Below are 16,527 nucleotides of genomic sequence, written 5' to 3' on the forward strand. Positions count from 1 at the left end.
AAAGTTGTATCTTTGAAACTTTCTTTCATCTTTGCATGACATGAGGCAAAACCCCCATGTGCACCATATTCAACCTTCCATTGCCTTTTCCCTCGTGCACATTCCTTTAGTAACAAGGAGAGGCTAAGTTAGAAGGGCATGTCAGTGGCTCAGTCATTTAGCCTGGCAGGTAGGTAGGCAGGCAGGCACCTGTTAACGGCCCCAGTGTGCTTGCAGATCTGTGGGATCAAAAATCTCAGCACAGGCAATCTGTCTGTCCACATGAGCCAAAAGAGAGAAAAGGTTGGCGGGAGGAGATGGAGTGAAATTCAGTAGATAAGTAGCAGGAATTGGACAGAAAAAGAAGTAGAAGGACAGGCTCAAACTTTAGATTAAGATGAACTCTAGATTAAAAAATACACATACGACTAACTGAGCATACTCAATAAATATAGGGCTGTTCCAATAGCAGGGGTGTAACAGGGTTTGTGTATTCATCATGTTTTGTGCAAGTTTTGCCTAACTGCCAACAACTTTCTTTTGTATCCTTAGCCTTCCCCTGCAGACAGCTGCCACACAACATTTGTCTCCAGACTGAGATTACTTGTTGCCTTCATCGCACTTCCTCTATCTACAAACCTCTTGAACCTCCTGCACACCAGCCCAACCTCCTCTGCCGCCAGATGTTCCTCTTACATCCAACTTACTTTCAAGAAAAGACATTAAAGCACCCCATAACATACCATCTCCCTCTGTGCGTTGTGTATGCATTGGGTCTACTCTTTTAAACCCTGTCACCAAATGCATAAAATATCACACATGAATTAATGAACAAAGATGTTTCAGATAAACAGTCAGTAGCGTTATGCTTTGCCCTCCTCACACACACACACACACACACACACACACACGCACACACAAGCGCAAACAATGAGAACAAGCATTCACGCGTGCGATCTCCCCACTGAACAATGAACAGAGGGGGAAAAAAAAGATGTTCGATGTGATTTCTCCTCAATGTGCTACCAGGAAATAGCCTATTACTTATTCAGTGCTTTCTCTTTGTCATTTGTGCATATATAAACTGTGAAATCTACTAAGGAGCACTGAGGGTTGAGAAAGTGTGACTTGCTCTCAGACAAAGGCCTCGCTCTCACACATTGATCTGGCAAAACTTGTATTCAAACCCGGCTATACAGAATTCTCACAGCCACTATGAATAAATTGCATATTTCACCATATTCTTCTGTATTATGGATTATGAAGTGGCTTAGTTGGATAAGTTGCTAGTATGGTTGATTTCATGCTGAGAGATCGAGCTTGAGAGCAGGCAGATATGTCGGAATAAATTTAAGTTTCTGGAACCCCGTTGCAAAATTCAAATCAAGACCAAGACCACATCAGGACCAGAGACAACAGAAAGTGTCTCAACTACAACAAAACTTGCAGTTATGATTTCGGAATATGAAACTATTTTGAGCACATCTTGGATGCCACACAAGCAGTGTATTGAAACTAAGTTACAGTTAGTTCTGTACAGTTCCTGCTGCCATGCATCAAGTTTTACCTCTGCATAGGTAAAACTTGATGCATTTGACCAATCACAGACATTTGAATGATGTCACCTGAAATCTTTGATCACATCGGTTATCATCTGGTGCACACATGCCTCTAGGAATGACAGCCAACTTCTCTGTTATTTGCTGTAGCCAGTGGTTTGCAATAAACAGCTTACTGTCAAAGATTGCCTTTTCTGTACAATGCACTGTGTACAGTCCAATTAGCAACTTGGGAATTCCAGGGAGTCTGAAAATGTAAACACTGATTGGCTTTTGCTACACAGCTTCGGAGAGATTTGCCACTCAAGATGAAATGTTTGATCTAGAAAGGATTGCCAATAGCTCTTGAATGCATGTATCTGTTTGTTGAGATGAATATATTGTCATCAGACTACTGGAAGCCTGGATGTCATTACACTGGATTGCATTCCGCCTGCTAATGCTTCCTGTTTTTCCTGCATACACCAAAGCCAGCTGATACGAGATTGGTCAATACTACCTGGACTAAAAACATACTTCAGAAGGAAACCAGAACACTTTTCAAACACAGATTTTACTTTTTTTTAAATGCAGAATCTGTTCATAGAGATTATGCATTCTGCAATGTAACTACTTCAGTAAGAATGAACCCCCTTGAGTTGGATGCATCAGGAAAGGTATGTTGCTTATTAATAAAAGTCTTTTGTATACGGTTAGATTTAATTGTATAACTTTCACACAAAGCGGAACCCTTGTGAATGGTTATTAATCGCCTTTTCATCAGACACTGAGGAAGTGGACACCCACGCATGGTGGGACTGTCACAGATTAATGCATACTTAAAATTGTCTTCCACTACTGTCTAATGCAAAGTATCAGTCACTCCTTTGTAATGCACTTCTTTTGACAAATATTAAACCGAATCTAAATAATGAATCAAATAAATTAAAAAATGTACGTAATTTTACAATATATCTTTAACAAAAAGATAGGTTAAACTGTTACGTCAATAGTTACAATGTGTTGAAATCGGGGCAACTTACTGACACCAGTTGGTGTGGAAATCCTCGCTGGAGGCTGTACTGTAAATACAGCAGTGTTCAGACTCCATTAATAATGACATTATTAGCAACGGGCTCCCGTGGCTTTGCTGGGCCTGCATTGAACTGATTAGTCCATGCAGACATTGATCCCACCTTCTTGTGTGTGTGTGTGTGTGTGTGTGTGTGTGTGTGTGTGTGTGTGTGTGTGTGTGTGTGTGTGTGTGTGTGTGTGTGTGTGTGTGTGTGTGTGTGTGTGTGCGAGCCCTTGGTTTGGGGCTCTGTTATTGTGTATCAGATTGGGTTCTTGTTCTCTTACCATTTCAAACAGTTCATTTCCCACCATGCTAATGGCAGTTTTAGGGGGTTAAGGAGATAAATAAATCCTCGCTGTCACCTCATTTAAAATCAAATGCCACTTAATTATAGCTGTATGTGTTTTGAAACACTTTGCATAATTTATTGTTCTACTCCGTCCTAATCTCCAGATCCTTATCGCCTGTGCTCTATTTTACACCCTCTATCCTTATAATAAAATTATAATGCTGCCTGTCTCAGTTTTTCTTTCTCTTTCTCGCTGCCAACAGCAGTGTGAAGAGATAAGGAAGGCGATGAAAAGACGTTTTTAAGTTGTGCCTCACCTTGTAGGGATTTGATGCTGTAAAGGTCTATTGTCAACTGTGGAGAGCATACATGAGCACACTCACACACAGCCCTCTGGCAGTGCTGCATTTCTTACAAGCAAAATACAAGCATTGCCAAATTCTATGAAAAGAGGGGTGTCACATCATCATTCATGTTTTAGATGCAAACGCAGACACACACACACACACACACACTCACGTGCTACCATTTTTAAACTTAATTTATGTGATACCACGTTCTTTCTGGTTTTTTATTCACCAAATACAACATTTTATTTCTTGAAACTTTGATGTGCAAGCAACAACTAAGCATATTATTGACATAATGTGTTATGAAAGGGAATGACTGCCAAAACTATGCTACTTTTACAAGGTGTGATTCTGCCTGAATCAACACACTATAGTCGAAAACTTGGCTGTAACTAACTTGTGTTTCTATCTAAATTCAAGTACTGCAGAGAAACTGAAGTTACTAACATGCCATCACTGACTGAGAACTTACTGGCAACTGCATTTTAAGAAAGTACATAGTATACAATTACTCGTAATGGAGCATACATTCCCTCTTTACATTCATCTTTATATCACTTTGCATTCAGGCAGCATGATGTGCTATAGAGCTGCAGCTGCTGATGGGGGTGTTATACAGTAATTGTCCAGCTGTGAACTGGATCAGAGGACAGACTTTAATCCTTATAATCAGTGAGTTCTGATTCTTTCATTTACATCCTTCAACTATAAAAGAGTAAAGACTGTTAAATAAGCAAACAGACGCAGTATCTGAAACTGTATCATTTCCACACAGCGCTGATTAGCAAAGTAAGTAAATGCTTCGACTGTTATAGAAGCAAATGCAGCAAACATCGTTGTTACTGTGGATCTCATTTTGAATGTACACAACATACAGTACACAACATACAAACAACAAAAAGTACCAATTCAAGGGGAAAGTGCCTTACTTAAGTCACCTCGGTTGTACAAATGCCTTTCAAATAAGTTAGTGAAGAATCCTCATGACACTTAACACTGTTGTCATTGAGGCTCAGTCAGCCTGAAGGGGGACCTCAGTATGTATAAATACCTAATGAGATGTGTATGTGGCTTTCTTTTTCCATGAACTCAGAAGCAGTTCGGTGTTGTAGCTTTACCATAACCATGTAATGGATGGGAGGAGCATGCAGTCGTGCATCCTCTCGATGGGCCCTCCATCCTAGGCTAGTCGATGGAGCAGACAGGCTGGGCTTAGTTTATCACATAGATCCCATGGCTGGTTGGCACAACAGACAGATACAAGTCAATAGGAAGGTGCTGCTTTTGAATATTCACCCTCGTGTTCAGTGGTGGGCTGCATATTAATTGGAAACAGAAAAGCAGAGCTTTGCGTTTGATGTAGATTCAGTCAAGGCTTCTTGAAAGATGGAAAAAGAAGATGTGCGTGCATGACTGTGCATGTGTGTCTTGAAGCGTGTCTCTCTGAGTGACTGAACATTTCTGTCATTTAAACAGCAACAATCAATGTCAGCCAAGTTAATCCAGGTTCATAAGACACATTCATTGCAAATAAACTTAAGTTGTATAAACCTCATACAGACACTGCGCCACATAATTACAATAAAGCAGATTGCTTAGCCTCAAAATACAATCAATCATATACAGTTCAGCCATTTCAAAAATATTCCCTATAGAGAGGCAAAAATATATTGCTATCGAGCTTTTGGAAATGTCAGGGCAATGGAAACCCAGGCATAGCACAATTACATAATGATTATTGCAAAAGTTTCTCCCCCTCACTCAGTGTGGCTGTAATATGCAGTGCATGGCCATGGGGGTTCATTAGTGAGAACAGGCTGCTGTTGAAAAGCTCCAGTTTCACCTCTGATCCCAGCTAATGTGATTTGGACCTGAGATTGGTAGTGAAGAGATTAGATGCTAGCTCACCTCAGGGTGGGAACCAGAGAAGGAGACATACATCAATGTTGCTTGCTCTCAAACTCAAACGTCTTCTCACCTCTAATTTGCTAAGAAGCGTCTGTAAAAAAAAAAAGTGTCTAGAAAGCAGTTGTAGTCTAATTTATTTTTCAGGCAATGCAGACTTGGTGGGACTGTGTGAGTGCGTGCTAATCCACTCTGTTAAATTTCCGAGTGCATGATTTGGGCTTTCACAACAAATCAATCGGTTTGTTGTGAGTAGTACTGGAGGATCAGCATCGGATGACAACTGTGTTAGCATTCTCCTCTCATTACCTCATGACTTACCCTCATGGCCCGCACTGCCAGTCGCAATGTCAGGCTACTCTTTCTTTCATTTCCTTTTCATTAAGCCTCTGCTCTCTCTGACACTTTTTAGCCCCTCCACCTTCATCCGTACACTCCTTGTGCCCCCTCCACCTCCTCCATTATGTCTCTACCTCTTTCCTTCCCTTCATTCCTCTCTCCGCCTCTCATTAGGTCATAGTTGTGGTGATTTGTCAGAGTGGCTGTGTTGATTAATAGGCCGACGGAGCCCCTATATTTGGGGGGCTGTCAGCGGGGCTCCAGAGTGCCAGGGCCGCCCTGCTGAGCCCCCTCACCACCCAGGTGGCCCCATTTGGGCTAAATGAGCTGTGAAGGGTCTCGGCTTTGCCCGCCTGCCCCACACTAAGACGTTACACACACACACACACACACACACACACACACACACACACACACACACACACACACACACACGCACACGCACACACACACACGCATACACAGGCCTAGACACAAAAAGGCACAAACACATGCGGGCATACACACACACACACACACACACACACACACATCTGAGACACGTTCACGTACTCAACACCCTGGATCTTGCTGCCACGCACCCCTGCGTTCCCACATGATTTGTCACACTCCATCAATAGACAATAAGTTACTGCCACTCTAGCCTGTCAATGGGCCCTGTCTGCTGCAGACCCCTCTATGGTGTCTCCTAGCGCGGGAGGGGAAGGAAGGAGGGGGTGATGAAGGGTGGAGCAGGGAGAAAGTGGTGTTGTGGTTGAGTATGAGGACAGATTGGTATAAAGAGAGAGCAAAATAAGGCTAAAATAGGGAAATTAAAAGACAGGTAGAGAGAGTGAGGGTATGGGAAATAGAGGAAATGCTATGCTATGCAACTCACATCCAATTGGTCAGCTTACAAAAGCTCTCAATAATGCACAGGAGAGGAGCCAGGTTCAGGGAAATGAATGTCTGAGCATGCATTTGTTCTTGTGTGTGTGTGTGTGTGTGTGTGTGCAGAGTAACATGGTTCAGTTGCGCCAAGCCGATTGCCCGGCCTTGGAGTCAGAGTACCGTGTGCATGAATGTGTGTGAATGTGAATGGCCCTCTTTGCAAGATTGTTTTTGTTCCCCCTAAAAGTTAGGAGCCGTAGTCCTTGGTGAATGAGATCACCCTGCCATATTTGCACGTACGTGCGCACGCACACACACACACACACACACACACATGTGTGAGTGCACACGCCTCCTCAGTGATTCAATCTGATGATGGGTATAGGAGGGGAAACTGGAATCTGTGAAGGTCAGAAAAGTCTGAGCAGTAACATCCACCACTGCAGGCTATACTGACACTGTCTCTGCTCCTACACTGTCATTATGGCTGGCCAGCTAGTTCTCATTATCAACTTACTTCATCAAATGCACTTCATTATCAGCCTGTCCTTAACAGACAGATGGGATGGACCCTCGAGCAAATGACAGAGTAACTGGAATAAAGTGATTCCTTTTTAAGTCTGCTCAATGAACGGGTCATAACACATATAGTCCCCTGCTATTAGTTTATCTGTGATTTACACTTGATTGGACATCTGGAGGAAGAAAAAGAGTGGTATGTTTCTTCAGAAAATACACTTTAATTGTACCAATGGCTATGCGTTATAATTACATCTGAGGCGATTATAGTCATTATGAAGTCGTTATTTGGGAGACTGTTGAACATGTGAAAGGCGGATGGATACACTTGCTGAATAGACAGCTGTTACTGAAGATGTAAGTAACAGACAGCCCTATCACGCTGGCAATATGGACGACCATGAAATTAAGACTCAACGTATAGTAATTACAATGACAATGAGCTTTGTTCGACGTGTCAAGTATCAATCTAACACTTGCCAGGCAGCTTTCATATCATAGCTAATAGGCAGTTGGCGGGGCCCTAATGTTGCCAACCGCCAAAACCAAACTATTCATGCGCCGGCCCTTGTCGTTGTGCTTAGCAGTTGACGTAACAGTAATACACACATCAGCTACATGTGGCCCAATGCAAATGGGTGCATTAGAGCAGACCTCAGAGAGCTGAGCATGGCCAATAAATCCAGCCGGGGGTGAGAAATGTAGCCTTTACCATGCGTGTCCAACCCCATCTATTTAACCTAATTACACACACCATACCAGGTAATAAAGTCTGCATACCATCAATTCTGACATCTCATCCAAGCCACTGTAAGGAAAGGCTATTAGGATCTATAAATCCTCAGGGTGGTGATCTCCTCTAGGTGTAAAGAATGTGAAAGGCGTCTCTATGGGCGGCTGTGTCTCCTCTCTGAGTGTTTGTGTGTAAGAATAAATCAGAATGATCTGTGTCTATGTTTTTGCATATTTTGACTGTGTCTTTTAAGCTTTATCTGCTGGGATTGGACCAATGGATGGAGTTCAATCATCTAGATTCTCTCATTGGCCTAAATCCAAAGAGAAAGACAAAACAACAAATAGCTGATTCAGACAGCAGTAAAACATGTAATCCTGGTTTTGGCTGGATGTTTTTCCTGGCCAGGTGTTTTCTGATGCTTGCTGACAGCCCTGTCCGTCACGCCTGATGCCGGAACGTAGCTGCAGGTACTTTCACTTTCCAACGACATGCTTTGCAATTGGTTAAAGGAAACAGCGCAGAGTTGCTGAATGGCCACAGCCAGTGGTTTTTAGCCATAGATGGCTGGAGATGAATAGACGTGGTCACAGTACCATCACTTTTGCTGCCTCTTTTATTGTCTGCAGCACACCTGAGCTTCACCAGACCCGCACTCTACTCAAGGATGTGGATCCATGAATGAGAAAAAAAAAAAAAAAAGGTGACGCAAAGCAGGAAGGGAAGGACGAAAGACAAATGGCTCAGAGGTGATGAATCCTTCTGTTGGTGAACCGTTCCAACTTTTCACCTCTCTGGTTAATTGGTGAAATGAGGAGCAGTCATGTTAGAGTTGAAGCATTATTACATTTTACATGATATAGCATACTGGAGTAAAAGGAGATCACTCAGTATGAAGGATAAAAAGCTAACTTTTAAAACTACTGTACTCATCTGTGTTCATGTTATAATAACACCCAAATGTAAGGTTTTATATATATAAAAAATAAACTTAATTTTAATAATGAAAATAACATTTATAGTGTACACACTTAAATATCACATTTGCCAAAATGGGAGTAAAAGCCTGACTCTTTCTTGCTCATCGTTTTGTTTGCATTTCACCCACCTAGTCTGCAATCTCAAGCTCCCTGAGAAAATATAAAGAAAAAAATATATATGTACAAAAGGATCCCCACACCTGGATTTCCACTTCAGGATGTCATCCATGGAATCCAGCAGAAAAGCTAATCCATCAAACTCTGTAAAAAGAACAGTGTGGGTGTATGTATTTTCTATTAAAAAGGATTACTCTATTACCCAAACAGAGCAGGTTTGAAAAGCCAGCTCAGAATATACGATTTGGTAAATTGATTTATGACTGATTTATCCCACATAAGCCAAAGACTGTGTTGGTTTATGTTGAGAAGTGGGTATTGTGTTACAAGCACTTGCTGTTTCTTATAGCTGGCATAAAGAGGGTTCATTTGTAGCAGCTATTATCTGAACATCAGGCTGTTGTGGTTCTAGCTGTCGCTGTAGCAAACACTAAATGGTTGAGAATGATAGAGGAGTTGAGTGGGAAAAGATGCATGCTCTGCAGTTCAGGCTTATTTTTTTTTTTTTTTAAAAAGGAACCACTGAGATGGTCACAAACACCAACACATCTGCACAAACATTTAAGAACAGAAACACTTGCAAATACACAGTATTATTTATTCTCATACAAACGAGACACAATGGTGGTTAAATGGTGATTTGCAGTTGGTTTATGAAGATTACGCTCTTCTTCATTGTCACATGTTTGGTGCATTGTGTCGACTGTCTCCAGAGCTCCCAGCTTCAAAGCTACTCCAGTGCAATTGTTGTCTCAGTCACCTATTATAAACAACACCTTTTTAGAGAAAAGGCTGTAATTGTGCAAAAGTGTGGCACAAATGGCTTTGTAACATTACTGTATGTCTTTCTTCAATGCAGCCTGAACGCAGGACCCTGAAAGCTCTCGCCAATTGAAGTTCTGCTTTCATCCAGCATAAAAGCTATGTTTGCAATTGAGCTTTGGTGCTACACCTTTCCTTGCCTTTACCCCCCCCCGCGCTCTCTGCTCTCCGCCTTGTTTCATACTAGTGCACATCCACAATGGCTTGAGTAATGGGACAAAAACGCCTTTTTTCCAGAGCAAAATAACTGTTTTTGTGGGTCACTTAAAGGTAACTTTGAGACCTGAACAACTTGAGCATACTACTACTAATTCCTTTCTCCCTCTCTTTCCATTCTAACAGTGAAACCACTCCATAGTACCACACAGGCCCCATCATTTAGCTTAGCCCAATACACACAGAAAAAAAACAGTAAGAGAGAGAAACACACACACAGAAAACACAGGGGGAGAGAGAGAACACAGGTCAACCACAGAGCTTTTTCCTTGTTTGAAAATGTCAACATCAAAGAGAAACTGTTCTCCATCGGTGGGGGCATGCTGGTGGGCTGTGGATGTTTCCCCGGCTGCAGAATGAATCGGGGTCCAAAGCCAAACCCAGAGCAGTCTAAAATAGCCTGATGACTGGGTGGTTATGGCCTCACATCTTACACGAGTTGAAGCCACATGCTTTTAGTGCCCAGCGGCTGGCCTTGTTTGCTGCATTAGACTACAACTAGGATGTATGGTGGGAGAAAAGTGCCTGGGTGTTACATTTGCGCAAAAGTTTTGAGTAGAAAGTTGTTAAATTTGGCATTCAAAAGTATATTTTGTAATATAACTAAAATTATTGACAAATATCCTCCTTTTTACTGTCTTAAATGGACCCAAGACAGTGCAAACTCTTAGCATCTTCTGCTGACGTAATAACCTTTGACATGCCTCTTCCATCACATATGAAAGCATGTTGTTTGTCAAAGAATATGTTTGTGGATGTACATGCATGTTCAAAGACTTAGCAGGCTGCAGACAGTGGCCACTGGGAAATCAAGGAGCACTTTGTCATGCATCCTTAAATGTGTGACACTGCGTCTCATGAGACAGCGCCTGATTGGTCTACGAGGCATCGAAGAATGACGGCTGAGTGATGGCCTCAGGGGGGATGTGGAGTGTGTGTGAGTTGTGTGTTGAGTGTGCGTTTGTGTGTATGCGCTCGTGCTGGCTGGGGTTAGAGACACAGGACAGCACGGTGACATGTCTGGGTGGCACCCTGTCAAAGACAGCTGGCAACGTGTTGTAATGTAGCCATCAGGGAGTCACCCGCCACTCCAGTGTCAGTTTTAAGGATTTACATTTTTTTAGTACCAATGTCAACTTAGTTCAAATTACAATTACAAATATGAATCAGCCCTAAACTCACAAATGACTGAATAAATGGTGATTTGTTGCAAGAGAGACAATACCATAACGAACTCTTGTCAAACACGTCAATACAGTAAAAAGTAATTTTAGATCATTCATTTAATTACCGGTAATTTAATGCAGAATTTCATATTTTACATTAAGCACGAAATGGTAAAAAGCTCAGAGTCCTTGCAATGTGCAATGACTCAATCAGCTTTTATCAACTAGAAAATAAAATAAAAGTTTTTATATCTACTTTTTATGCTTCAAGCTGGATAGACATTATAACTTAAAAGATATTTTGAATAGAAGAAGGTTCAAAATACCAATGACAGTTGACAACAACACTTATCGAGGAGAATTAATCAAAATTACACATAAATTAACTGACTCTTTTTCCAGAATATCCTTTTCAGGACAGAGCATGAAACTGAAATTCTGAGCACAGGAAAAGTCAGCTCATTAACTAAGGCATAGTCCAACAGGCCCCAGTTTGATCTTACCCTGACCTTTTTTGCTAGTTGAGAACAATTTGTCTTCCCTGCATTTCTAGACTTTCCTCAGACTCGCTATCGAATAAAACAAAAATTACCCAAAAAATGTAATTCATACGAGACAGACGAAATGAACGTTGGAAATGTCTAATTTTCCTGCAGTTTCACTACTGTTTCTTTGGAAATTCATTTGAGGGTTAAAAAAAGTATACAAACAAAAGCCAATAACACTAAAGGGACTAGAATATGGATGTATATTAGTCTATAACAGAAGTGAAACATATTACACACACTCATTGGTTTGTAGTATGACAGAATGTGTGTCAGATACCTCGATCCTGTTACCGCAGCAATGTGAATACGCCTGTTTCAAAAATGTACTGAATCATTTGGGTTTTCTGTAAAGAAGAGCTGATATCCAAAACCAACAGGGGGCCGCCATAATTACCCAGCGTGCCCCTCATATTTACTATCTCTTAATAAGCCACTGGCATCGTGGAGACAATGGCCTGTCATTTTTATTTTGCGTTTATTTTTACACTGTTTTGTTTTCGTATATTCATCAGCAGATAAGGACTGGCATGCAGTGAGAGCGAGTGTTTAGCTTTGTCTCCCTGGTCTGTGGTTCTGATGGATGTTACCAGTTCTTACCATCCGCGAGGTGGAGAGAGACAGAGAGAGAGAGAGAGCGTGGAGAGACAGGGAGACGGAGTGAGAGAGATGGAGGATTTACGCTGGCACCGCATTTTTGTCCAATTAATAGATTGCCAGTGTGTTGCGTATTTTGCATGACAAAGGAGGGTAATATTAAACTGCCATTTGTAATGAAAATGCACTTTGCAAATTAAAAAGTGCAGAAACCCAATTTTTCCTACCTCTTTAGGAAATAAACAGTCCTTAACCAATTAAAGCGCATTGTAATAATTCCGTGATTTATTGCAGGTTGTTTAACTTTCAAAACTCGGCTAACCTATATTAAGGTCACAATCCATCATGTCTTGCATGGAGTGCTATGGAGTAATGGCTGTTGTATTAGCTGCTTTTGATGATAGTATGAAAGAAGTATTAGCACTTGTCAACAAAACTGCTTACAACATAACATTAGCATGCATGAGCTGCGTCGCCTATTCATTATCTTGGCAGCTCCACACACGCGGTTACTGCCTTATAAAACATTTTGCCGGGCTGAGAGCACACACTCACTGTTTGGTTTTGTGATAGAGTGGCGACATGCAAACCATGGGGCGCGCTCTGGTTGCAATGCAAACAGGCAGCTGAAAGATGAAACAGTCTCTGTGAAAGCCGAGAAAGAGGGGATGAGGGATGGGAGGGATAGAGGAGATCAGTTCACATCTTTGCCTTGATCACTCTCCTTCAGTTTTCTGTGCCATAAGAAAAAGGCAGAATATGTCCACTGGCTGACTGAGGACGAAAGTGAGAGGGGAGGACAGAGGAGCAGAGGGTGAGTGAGAGTGCAATGTTACGAAAAAGCTTTTTACAGTTCAGCTGAGTCTGAATGATGACTAGCAAAAGAAAGGTAGTGCTGGATGAGAAATGGAAAGAGGAAGACCTAAAACAAGCTAAGCCATGGGGATAACATTTGGAGGGCTGCTGAGGCAGATACAATGTGGAGAAAGAGGAAGAGAGAGCTTCAGCGGTAAGCAGTCACTGATTTGAAGGACAGAGCGATGGACATGATGAGAGGCTTGAGAGTGAAATAGGGAGAGAGAGAAGGAGAAACAGATGTAAACACAGGAACAGAGTTACAGCTGAAGGGCACGGCAGGGTACCAGCCAGAGGGAGAACGATGCAGAGATGCGGGCGGTGTGACATGGTGACATTTGCCTCCACAAATGGGCTCTTTGGCTTTAGCCGCACAGTCTGGTGCAATGCCCCCCGACTGTGAGCCAAGAATGCACTTAGCTCAACAAGAGCAAATGAATGGCCCTGTTTTGACTTTTACCATTACACTCTTTCTTACTGATAGCTGGTGCCGGGCGCAGTGAGTCTTTGTTGGAACACAGGGATCCCCGCGTGTTTGAACGCCCCTCCACCATCGTCTAATTAGTGTGCTAAATTAGCAGTCGGACAATATGTGGATTCAGTATTCAGCTCTGGATTCTGTTGTGATTCATCTGAGTTGCTATGTTTTATAGGAAGAAAAAATGAAGAGAGATAAAAGTCAACATTCCGTAAACTGTTAACAAATACATTTTAAACTTATTTCAAGATAAAAATCTATAAATCCTACTCCAATTAAACCCTCCCAGGGATACGTTTACTCTCTTTAGGTCCCTATAGAACCATGTTGTTTACTTCCAATGGAGAGAAATCTATGCATTTCCCAACCACAACCCAGACACATCTAACAAGCCCAGAAACATGTCAACAACAGGGTATTTTGCAGCTAGAGTCACCACGCTAGATATTCAATAGAGCTAATTGCATCAGTAAGGATTCTCTTTCTCAGGGCAGCATTGCAGAGCCTTAGTCTGATAACATACATCCAGTTATGTTTCACCGAAAGTCCACATTGTTTTCATCCCTTTGAGGAAACCAATATAAATCTTCCTCCTTTGTTGGGTATAAGTGTCATTCAGTAACATTTAAATTATTTTTTTTCTTCTTTAAAATATGTTTTAATGTAAATGATTGACGATTTCATTTTATTATTGTGCCATGCATAAGCAATATGGCCAGCCCGAAGCAGGCTTACAAGACACCAAATAATAGAGATTAAAGACCAAAAATAGACACTTAATATTGAAAATATAATTAACGAAACAAACCATCCTGACATGTAAAAATATGTTAAAATTAAAATTATGCTTAGCATCCCATATTTGTAAGGGAGCTTTGCCATATTCAGAATTTTAAAAGTATGGTAAGAGCAAAATCGATGAAACTCCAAACATGTACTTAAACATATACAGTAGCACATGAATCCAGTGTGTATATACATTTATGGGAATATATTTCTATTCTCCAATCATGCAGAAACATGTTAATATTAAATGGCTGTTATTTCCCATTCTGGATTAGCTTGTAGCACAGTTAGCATTACATACGTCTATACACTGTCTCTGATCACAGTCCTACTCTGCATGTGTTGATATCTAAATCTCTCTCTCTATGTTTTCCTCTGTAGCTCCAGCTCCCCAAAGATTATTCATATGTGTTTAACTCTCAAACAGCCCCTCATTAACTGTGGCTCGCTGGGCCATACGTTTGGGCCAAATTACACGGCTTTGACATACACAAACCAGCAGGGGTGGGAGGGTGGAGGGTGAAGGGAGCGGAGCCATCGGGATGAAAGGCCTGGCTCTTTCCTTGGTTCTCTCTAACCATAGATAATAGCTGCCAACGTGTCTGTATGGTCTTTTAAAGCAATCAGCACTTTCACTTTTAGAGGACTGGGCTTTTGGAGGGGTGGGAGGCGAAGAAGGGGAGGCTGAGGAGCAGAGGGAGAGGGAGAGGGAGGGGAAGGGGAGGGGTGAAGCGGTAAACACTGAGTCAGGATTGGATCTCACCTTCAAACACCCAGATGGAAAGGTGGGCAAAAAGAAATGATGAAAAATTTGCACTTGAGACAAGGGGATTCCCAGGCTGATTTACTGGATAATATCTGGACAAATTAAGGATTAGATTTGGCAATGATTGGAAACAAATAGACAAAGCTTTATCAATTTTCAAACCTTTACTGCCAGGTGCACCAGCTTTCAGCTGAGCAAATCCTTGCTGCATCAAAATAATGTAACTTAGTCCTTTGCAGCAAATTAAATGCAACCAGGTGTCCTAATTTATTTATTTGTCGAATTAACTGAATTAGGACAGTTCACATCAATCAACATATCAGCAATATGTGTCTGTGTTAAATATGCCAGAATAAGCACAATAGCTAAATTCCATCCCTGGTCCGAAAGGCCTTTGAACACTGAGTCTGTTTTATAACTGAGTCCAAATAAACTGCACGTTTAAAAAGAAATACAATCTCAAGATGTGTTCATCACGTTTGCACACTAACTCCGAAACTTTCGTCCGTTGTTCTTTTTTTAAACAGGTTGGATTTACTGTGTTTTTTCTTGTTTTTCCATGTTTTTTTGTTTTTTGTGTGTGTTCCTATCATGGACTGTAAATATAAATGGACAACAAATGAGTGACGTCACTAATCTGTTACTGCAGGGGGCTATGAAGTCCCACTGATGGCAGTTGCCATGCTGGAAATTATGTCTCTCCCTGACTTTCAGTCAACCTAACTACAGGCTGAGAGCTGGAGTTGAGGCAAATTTAAAGCCTCTTTACAAACTTTTACACCATGCCCACCTTTTGGTTACTTGAAGGGTTTAAAGGAGCAAATATGTAAGAAGATATCTACTGGAATAAATCATAAAAAGTCATGAAAAAATATCATCAGACATTAAGGAAACATGTTATGTTGAAGTGATGGCTTCTCTGACAACAATGCAGCAGCCAGTATGTCCGCCATCTGATCTCAATATATTTTTTGTTTCATCGATATAAATTGTCTATATTTGTATTGATTTTAAATTGTATTGTATTTTTTACATCCCTATTTTAAGATATGACACACAACATGCAACAATAAAAAAGCTTGGGGCAGACTGTCAAACATGTTATATCTAAACTGGGTTGGCTAATAATAAGGTCTTATTTATGTTTATGAAAGCTGAGGCTGTACACAAATATCAGAAACTTTTGGGCAGATACTCGATATGAAATATTTGCATACATCTATGGCAAAATCTCAAATCAGAAATCCTTACTAGAGACTTGCTAGCGGGTATCAAAGTTTACTAATAAGTTTTAAAAAATGCTAAAATCTTGAAAGCAAAAAGGGGAAATGGTTGTAGAATCAAACTATTGCTTTTAAAATAGGCACTAAGAAAGATACAATACTTTCTCTAGCTGCCGCAGTTGAAGTCATATTTGAATCAGAACAATCAAATCTTCTTTATTCATTACCAGCTGATGTCCAAATTACAGTGATCACAGTTAAAATGTGGAAAAGTCTAACAATGGATCTTTGAAAAAGTCAAATCACTCCTTTAAGCAACAAAGAAACTGAAGAATCTTCCATCAATTTACAGTGTAATCTGGGCCACAACACGCGAACA

At 41.1% G+C, this 16,527-nt stretch overlaps 1 protein-coding gene across 1 annotated transcript in view; it reads right to left on the reverse strand.

Moving 5' to 3' along the window:
* Positions 1–16,527, reverse strand: part of kiaa0825 (KIAA0825 ortholog) — a 115,847-nt gene that overhangs the window by 10,135 nt on the left and 89,185 nt on the right. The window lies entirely within an intron of this gene.

The sequence above is a fragment of the Labrus bergylta genome, chromosome 2 (assembly GCF_963930695.1).
Source record: "Labrus bergylta chromosome 2, fLabBer1.1, whole genome shotgun sequence".
Taxonomy (NCBI): Eukaryota; Metazoa; Chordata; class Actinopteri; order Labriformes; family Labridae; genus Labrus; species Labrus bergylta.